Consider the following 8,454-nt stretch of genomic DNA (forward strand, 5'->3'; position numbering starts at 1 on the left):
ATCAGGAACCGATAGAGATACATAATATAAATATATAATATAAATACATAATATAAATATACAATATAAATACAAATACATAATATAAATACATTAATATATGAATAAATTTCAATATAATACCTGTACGGGGAACCCCCAGTCGGGCTTAGAAACCCCGAGCCCCGTACACGGCAATATGTCCAAGCCAACACAATCTTTTTACTTCAAGATTCGGGTGTATGCAATATTCCGAATTCAAGTTTTCGAAGGAAATAAACGTTTGAGGTCCCCTGAGTCCAAATAACCAAAATACGCAAAATGGTCTCTGCGTGTATGTGTCACTCTAGCTCAAAAACGAAAAGTCGTACGAAATTTAAATAACATATTTTAGAAGGGCATGGTAGCTTTTTCAATGAAATCCACTGACCAGGATTGCTAATTTATAAAATTAATTTTTTACATTTTTTTTTGACATTTTAATATATGATGAGTCTTATCCTCATTGAAATAGTATGACGTGGCTTAAATGCTGAATTTCAAAATAGCATCCTCTCAAATATCTTTAATTTTATTTGTTTAAATTAATTATCCATTCCAAATACTGAAAAATGGAAAGTAATAGTTTATACTAGGATATAAGGTAGAAAGGATATAAGGTATAGTAACTAACTTACAGAGGTAGTAGAAAAACTCATTTTTATAGGTTGACATTAGCATAGGCTATAATTCATGATAGAGCATGAATTATAGCCTTCAATATTAGCATTACATAAATCAAATTGTATGCCGATATAAATACTATCGATTAATCGAATTAATCGAAACGAAAACGGTCAAAGTTATAGTTCATTTTTTCTTCAGTTCCCTCTACTAATTTTCTAATTGGAAGCGATTATTTTTTTTACACTTAAGATAATAAATTAAAACATTCTTCTTGGCCAACTATTAGCTATTCGTTATCTGGAAAATTGAATGTCAACAGGAATAATTCGAATAAAAATAACAAGTTATCAATTGGTTGTCAAGTCAGAGATATTTCCAAGATTTAGATCAGCATTTTGAGAAAAAAAAATTAACGAAGACCTCTAGATATCGATATGTTATCGAAAACGCATTTCACGGCTTCCCACATCGTAAATTAACAGCGCTAAGGTCTAGCGGCTACATCTGATATCACTGTTGTATCTCTTAATAAAAATACTTGGAAACGAAATGCCAATTGGCGCTTCAAGTTGGCAATTATTTATTTCTTCATTATAAATAAATACAAATAAAATCTAAATGAATACAAACATTCATTGTCACTTTTATGAATGATCTTGAAGATGATTTTTTTAATGCCTTTGAAATTTATTCAAATATTATCATTTCTTAAAATCTTTATAATAATATTTACATACTAAAAAAAATGAGGATGTTAAATATTTCAATAATTAAGCTCAAGTTATTAAAATTATTTCACTACAGGTCTTCCACATATAGGTTCTAACAAATATTCATGATATGTTTGGATGTTTACAACTAGAGACCGGATTTTCGTGCAAATGCATTTTTTTATGCATTTTGACTTATGGGTCATTACTGCCTTAATTCCCGAATTAGCAAAGGATATACTTGTAATTTAAGACTTTTGGGCCCTGAATCTGTGGTAAAATTTGATTAAATTTTATGGTACAGCTTGGAATGTTGAAGAAACTAAAAAGATTTATCCACAGTTTGTTTGTTATCCGGCAAGATGCAATGAAGATCCCCAAGTGTATCATATAAAGATATGAGGGAGTCATATGCTCGACATATTGTCAAAATGAGTTTAATAGTAAGTCCTGTTCTGCAAGTTTGGCATACAGGAGGAGAATTGCGGGCCATAAGACAACCGTGGTTCAGGCGCGTATGACCTATTCGAAGGTGTGTCAAAATCACCTCTCTAATTCTAGTTAATGATATCAAAGTGAAGTCGTCACTTTTGATTTCCCTTAATTTGTTATCAGTAACATTTACCCACTTTTCTCCATTCTAAATTATTCCTCTACGTAATGATTATCACAGATCTGCAAATGCATCTTTTGTTTCCTAGTTTCAAATTCCACCAAACCTCGACAGAAATTTGAATCACTAAAAAGAAACTCAAGTAACACTAATTTTATATTGCACGTCTTGAGGTGTTTCCACAATTTTGCATATTTTTAGTTTGTTGCTATGGTGTATGTTTAGTATGGCTGCATGGTATATAGTGCGTTGGAAGCTATCCTTAATCGTCTCAGAATGGCTCAATACTATTTTTTTCGGGATCACCTGGGATACGTATATAACCCAGTATATAGCTTCTTTTATATTCCAAGTAATTAGTACTCAGCGCACCTACTATATTCTACAAAACCTACATTTCAAATTCTCAGTCCAATCCCGTTTTACCAGGTTCCATTTATACCCTCCAACTCACCGAACTGCTGCGTTTGACATATCCTTTTTTACCCAAGTTGCCTTTCACTGGAACTCCATTCTCTCAGCCATAAATTATCTATTCCTTCCCTTGTTAAAAAACGTAGCGTTTTATTTAATCACCTTTTGCTTCTCCAAACTGAACCAATATTATAATAGTATAGATAATATAAATATTGAACATTAGCATTTTTCAATTGTAATTATCTTTTGGTTTTTGTTTATGTATTTTTTTTTTTTTGTACCAAAAATTATTAACCTGGAATTACAATATAAGATATCATTAAGTTCAGCCTGACTGCTTTGGGTCATTATATTATGTAACCTCACAATTGTTCTAAAGGGAACTAGTCTCAGAATAATAAACTATTTTTCATTTTATTTCAAATATTGCATGTTATGTGTATTTATTACAATATTCATTTTAGTTTTTTCATTTATAATTTAAAATTGACAAATATAGGGAAAAGCAATACATTGATTAACAAATGAAGAGTCGAATTAAATCTAAAACAAAATAATAATAAATAAACACAAGTGAAGATTGTTCTTGAAATAGTATTAATCAGTAATTGCGGTTAGCTATGAAAAAGTCTCTCTAGAATAAGCATATTTTAGAGAACTTTCAGTGTTAATGTTTTTAACATGGCTTTGCTTGTCCTTCATTCTTCTGTCTGACTTTGTTGTGACTAGTAGGAATTTAAATTTTTTATTTCATTATTATATTATATTACCTATGTAAATTATTTTAAATAAAAGTTAAACAAAAATATTAATTGGTCTCATCAATACGAATATATCAATGCACTTTCATAAAACTTCTTAAAGATTTTGTACATTGACTGATTACTTGTTACTTTTTTGGTTAATAGGATATTCGTAATAATATTTATAATCGTGAATATACAATTATAATTATATTATAATCGTGAATACACAATTTAAAAGCTAAGAGCAAGAAATTTGATTGGAGCAATAGTTTTTAATATTCATTCCTTTCTACAAAGTAGCCTTGCGTATTTTTTTCTAAAGCTTAAAGTTGATATAGCTTTATGAACTTGAAAAATTTAATTCCAGCCTTCACAATGGGAATACAAAATCATTTTATTTAATGACAAAAATTAGCTTCCTCATAGCTCTTCCATTATTGACATTTTGAGATTTTACTGCACAAAAATCCGGTCTCAAATAATAATATTGATTATGAGTTAAATTTCTTCCAAACAATAACTGAAAATGATTCATCAAACAGATTTTGACGAAATGTTCCTTGTTTTAGCTTGCAGAAATATAGAGATTCCTTTCTCCTTAAGAAATTTTAAATCACGTCCATATAGAATCTTTAAAAACATTTTTTAACTCCTCAGGTTAAAAAGGCTGAGAAAGGCAAAGTAAATTATATCGGTTTTCTCAATAATTTTGGTAATGCTGCACATGTAATTTGTAGCTATATCACAGGCGGCCTCAGATGATAGTAAGCCCGAAGCCACATTTAGAAATGTTACGACACCACAAATGGGAAATGTAACTGTGATGTGATTGGTCCTTTCACCGCAGGAGCTGTTGACCAATTGGATCGAGGCGACAGTACAATTTGTCTCTTATAGGCCTCACTTCGTTTCCTAGTTGCCAGAAATATCCGATCTGGGTCGAACTTAGGTAATGGTGTCCGACTATTGCCCCAAAACTGGAAGTTTAGAGTTATGTAAGGATATAAATCAAGAATTCGGAAGGTGTTGGTAGCATGTTGGTACTTTCACATTATTTAATAATTTAATGTTATTTTATTTGCATTGGAATGAAATAGATTACTATTAACATAGAAAACTTGTATTTCTATTCTTTTTTCTTTATCTTAAAAAATTCCAGTGACAGCCATAACAAAAAAAAAATATAGACAACAAAATTATTTTTCTATCCACTCTATATGTTAAGACCTAGAAGGGTTAGGGGTAAGGAAGTAGTGTTAATAAACTAATGGTTGTAAAAAAGTTGATTTGGTCAGAATCACGCTCGATCGTTAGATTTTACCCGTTAGATATTTGAATTTTACCAAATTCATACATATTAACAAAAATTAAATCTTTACCTCAACACCCCATCAAGAGTCAAGAGTGCAGTACTTTATAAGGAAGTACCGTTACTATACCAACGGTTGTACAAGGAGGTGATTTGGTCAGAATTAAATTCGGTCGCCAGATTATTACCAAATTAAGAGTACCAAGTTAAGAAACAGAAAATAATTATCTGGCATAGCCGAATTCAAACATGAGTCCTTAGTTTTAGTAGCACAGTGTCTTTCCACTGAGGCACCCGCTCCAGAATCTAGAGAATAAAATAAAGGACATAATCATAAGCAGAAAAATTCACTTTAATAACATGGTCTGCGTAGATGACCAATCGTTATATTAGACAATTCAAATACCTGGAATCCACAATTACATCAATAAATTATCGACTGCCTGAGATAGATTAGCGTATAACAAGCGTGTCTTCTGTCTGCTAAGAACACTGAAATCCCCAAAAATCTGAAGCTAAGGATGTACAATGCCATGATAAAGCCAGATCTGACGTACCGCTGGGAGATCTGGGCTCTATAAAGCAGAAGCGACAGATTTCAACGGAAAGTCCTCCGTAGAATTATAGGAGCTATCTAGGATCAGAGCCTTAACGCATGGAGGAGAGAAACTGACACTGAACTGCTTGCAGTGACTTGTCAGTCAATATCTGATGATATGAAGGCAGGGGGTTAAGAAAGGCGGGAAATGTGACTCGAAGCAATCCATCAGGACACCTTTATACAATAATATATGTCATTATTGTTTTCAAGAGACAACGTTGGAAGCCTAAAACCAGATGGATATACTGAATCAATGAAGAAGTGATAGAACAGTACCAAACTGGCAAGCAGTAGTCCAAGATAGGATAGCGTGGAGAAGACTGGTTGGGCGGCCAAAGATCTACAAGGTCTATAGAACCAAAAAAATATATATATTAGTAAATATGCAAAATAGAAATGCAAAATGTTTTTGTGAAAAATTGAAAATCACACTATTATAGATAATATTAATTAGATGGAAATGATTCAGTTGTTCTCAGCAACGTTAATTACAATCCAATAATTGTTAGTGAACATTAATTTTATAATTTTAAAAATATTTCAAACGATAAAAACATTAGCTTCCATATAATAAAATATAAAAATCCGGCGATTGGTCATAACTAATTAATTTGTGTTTTTTCTTTTTTTGTTCACGTTGTCATACAGTGATTTGATACAATGATTACTAGTTTTCTTTAATTACTAATTGTAAGTAACTACTAAGTAGCTCCTACTACTAACTATCTTTTTCCGTTAACACATATTTAAAATATTAATGAACTTTCTATTTTTTGGGCCGCCTATAGCTCAGTGGTTAAGACACAGTCTAACCAATTTGATGTCTATTGGCGGTGCCGGTTCGAATCCGGCCTGGGACGTTGAATTTTTTCATTGAGAGGCGGTTCCACAAAATGAAGAACTTTGACCCCCAACCATGGTTAGGCAGTATAGGACTCCAATGTCCAATGGGAGTCTTGGCCGAAAAAAAAAAAAAAAAAAAAACTTTCTATTTCTTATTTTATTTCATGTGTTATGTAAATTATTTATCCTTTTCCAATACAATTATTGTCATTTTTCTCTCTCACTAATTACACATTTTTATATATATGTATATATAGTTGACCGTAAAAATTTAAATATAAGAATATTGTCAGGGTTGCGGTCAAAAAAAGACGTAAAATATACAGTTAAAAAAGTACAGGAGATGTACATAAAACAAAAACAATACAGGAAAAGAAGAAGAAAGTAAAGATTAAATATAAATAATAATAATGATATTAAATGAGCAAAGAACAAATCAAGACCACCTACCTGTTCAAAGCGTACGTATGTTTATGTACATCTCCTGTACTTTTTAACTGTATATTTTACGTAAATTTAAAAAAAAATATTTTAGTCTTGCAATTGTTACTTATTTTTTATTCTTATCATTGTTTATTTAAGTTTATTTTATACTGATAGTATTTTATGTCTTCCTTCCTTTTATTTATATGTAGTTTCTTATCACTTTATTTTTACATAATATTTATCATAGCTTAAGTAACCTTATTGTATCTTATTGTTGTAATATTCTCAGTTTTCTTTTTTTTTTTTTTGTATCTTTTTAGCCGTGATGAAGCCCTGCAAAGTGGGGCGAACCGTTGGACATTAAAATAGTTTAAAACTATTTGTTCTTTTTTTGACCCCAACCCTGACCATCTTCTTATTTTTACACATTTTTATAATTTTTATATTTTATTATTCATATTATACAACGATATGAGAAAAAATCAATGCACGGGAGATGGTTTACGACCATGCCAATGAGACCAAAAATAAAAATGGATGTTGAAAATTTACAATGTTGCAAACGGGACCCTAATTTGCATGCATTGCCCAATCCAAAAGGCATTGCACCTGCGCTCGGAATTAGTTTGATATCGCCGCTACACGCAAGGTTTAATTTGGTTCTATAGGAATTTTTTTAATTTCAGTTTTTTATTTTAGCCGGACCATATTTTGAAATGATTTATTTTTCTATTGATTTAAGAAAATTGTATAATTTGAATATTTAAAACGTAATTTTTTCTACATTGACTTATTTGTTTTTTTGTTAATGATAAATTCGTATGTAAATACGCAATTGAAAAATTAATTTTAGGGGAATTTAAAAAAAGAAATTCGCTTGGAAGAATATTTTTTAACACCCCTCTCTATATACCGGCATTGCATGCTTTTTTTGGAACTTGGAATTGAGGTAGTTTTAAGAACTTCAAAATTTTATAACAAGCCTTCATCATAGGAACGTAAAATCATTTAACAGAGATAGCGGAGGTATCGTAGTTCTTCAATTATGTTGTTCTTTAAAATTTTATGTTTTTTATCCAAATAGTTTGTTGTTGTTATTTGTATGTAAATGTAGTTATTTATGTATCTTTGTGAGTTTAATTCGAATTGAAGGATTTAGAGGGTTTTTTTTACAGCACAAATATTCGGTCTCTAGTAATAACTACATAATTCGTTCTTATCACTTCAAGTTCTTATTCCGCTTCTAAATTAGAACAACTTGATTTAAGCAGGTCACCTCTTTAAGGCCTCTGTCCTTGAGAAGCAACAGGTACATCAGGATCAGAAGACTGAACATATTTCTTCTTGCACAAGAAGCCGTGTAGAGAAAAGTATATCATTGAAAGCACTTCAGAGCTGAGTGCTCTGACTGGACCCGCATCCAAAGGAGGAGGGGTTACGAAAGACAGGACTGCTCCAGATCTACATATGGAAATGTATCCTGTATCCTTCAGCTAGGAGAGCTAGTTGTACTGTTGTACTGGTCCCATAAATTACAGTAGCAGTATCGTGAAAGTAAAACGGAAAGTTATTATAATATATATATATATATATATATATATATTTAAATGGTCCCAGCATGAAAATATCTAAAATTATTCCGATTACCCAGAAGATCCCAAAGTATTTTCCAAGATTTTGGCCTTTCTTCCCCCCCCCCCTCAAGCCTTCTGAAATATTATTATCAGACAAAAGAATATTAAGTCATCGTACGATTAGGATTACGATTACGTGAGTGATTGTATGGTAAGTAATTGAACGATTTAACTTAATAGTAGTTTATGTAGGAAGATGATCTGAATGGCTGTCAAAAAATCGATAATACTTTTTATGATAAGTATATTTAAATATACTATTTTTATTGCTGTAATTACTTTGGTTTCTTGGTAATGCTTTGTTAATGAGAAATCATAAAAATTAAAAAGTATGATATTTGATTAAGATGGATTAGCCTGAGAAACGGCGTAGGTGTTAAGTTGATCTCTTTACTCCCACCGCAGTGCTCAAGAGGTCGTGCACTCCCGTGGGTAGGGGCCTGTCAAGAGTCCAGGATGTTCTGATCATATTGCTTCATAACTCCAGGGCTGTTCATCTATTTTCTTTTA

The sequence above is a fragment of the Halyomorpha halys genome, unplaced genomic scaffold, assembly GCF_000696795.3.
Source record: "Halyomorpha halys isolate HHAL.00 unplaced genomic scaffold, Hhal_1.1 Scaffold207.1, whole genome shotgun sequence".
Classification (NCBI taxonomy): domain Eukaryota; kingdom Metazoa; phylum Arthropoda; class Insecta; order Hemiptera; family Pentatomidae; genus Halyomorpha; species Halyomorpha halys.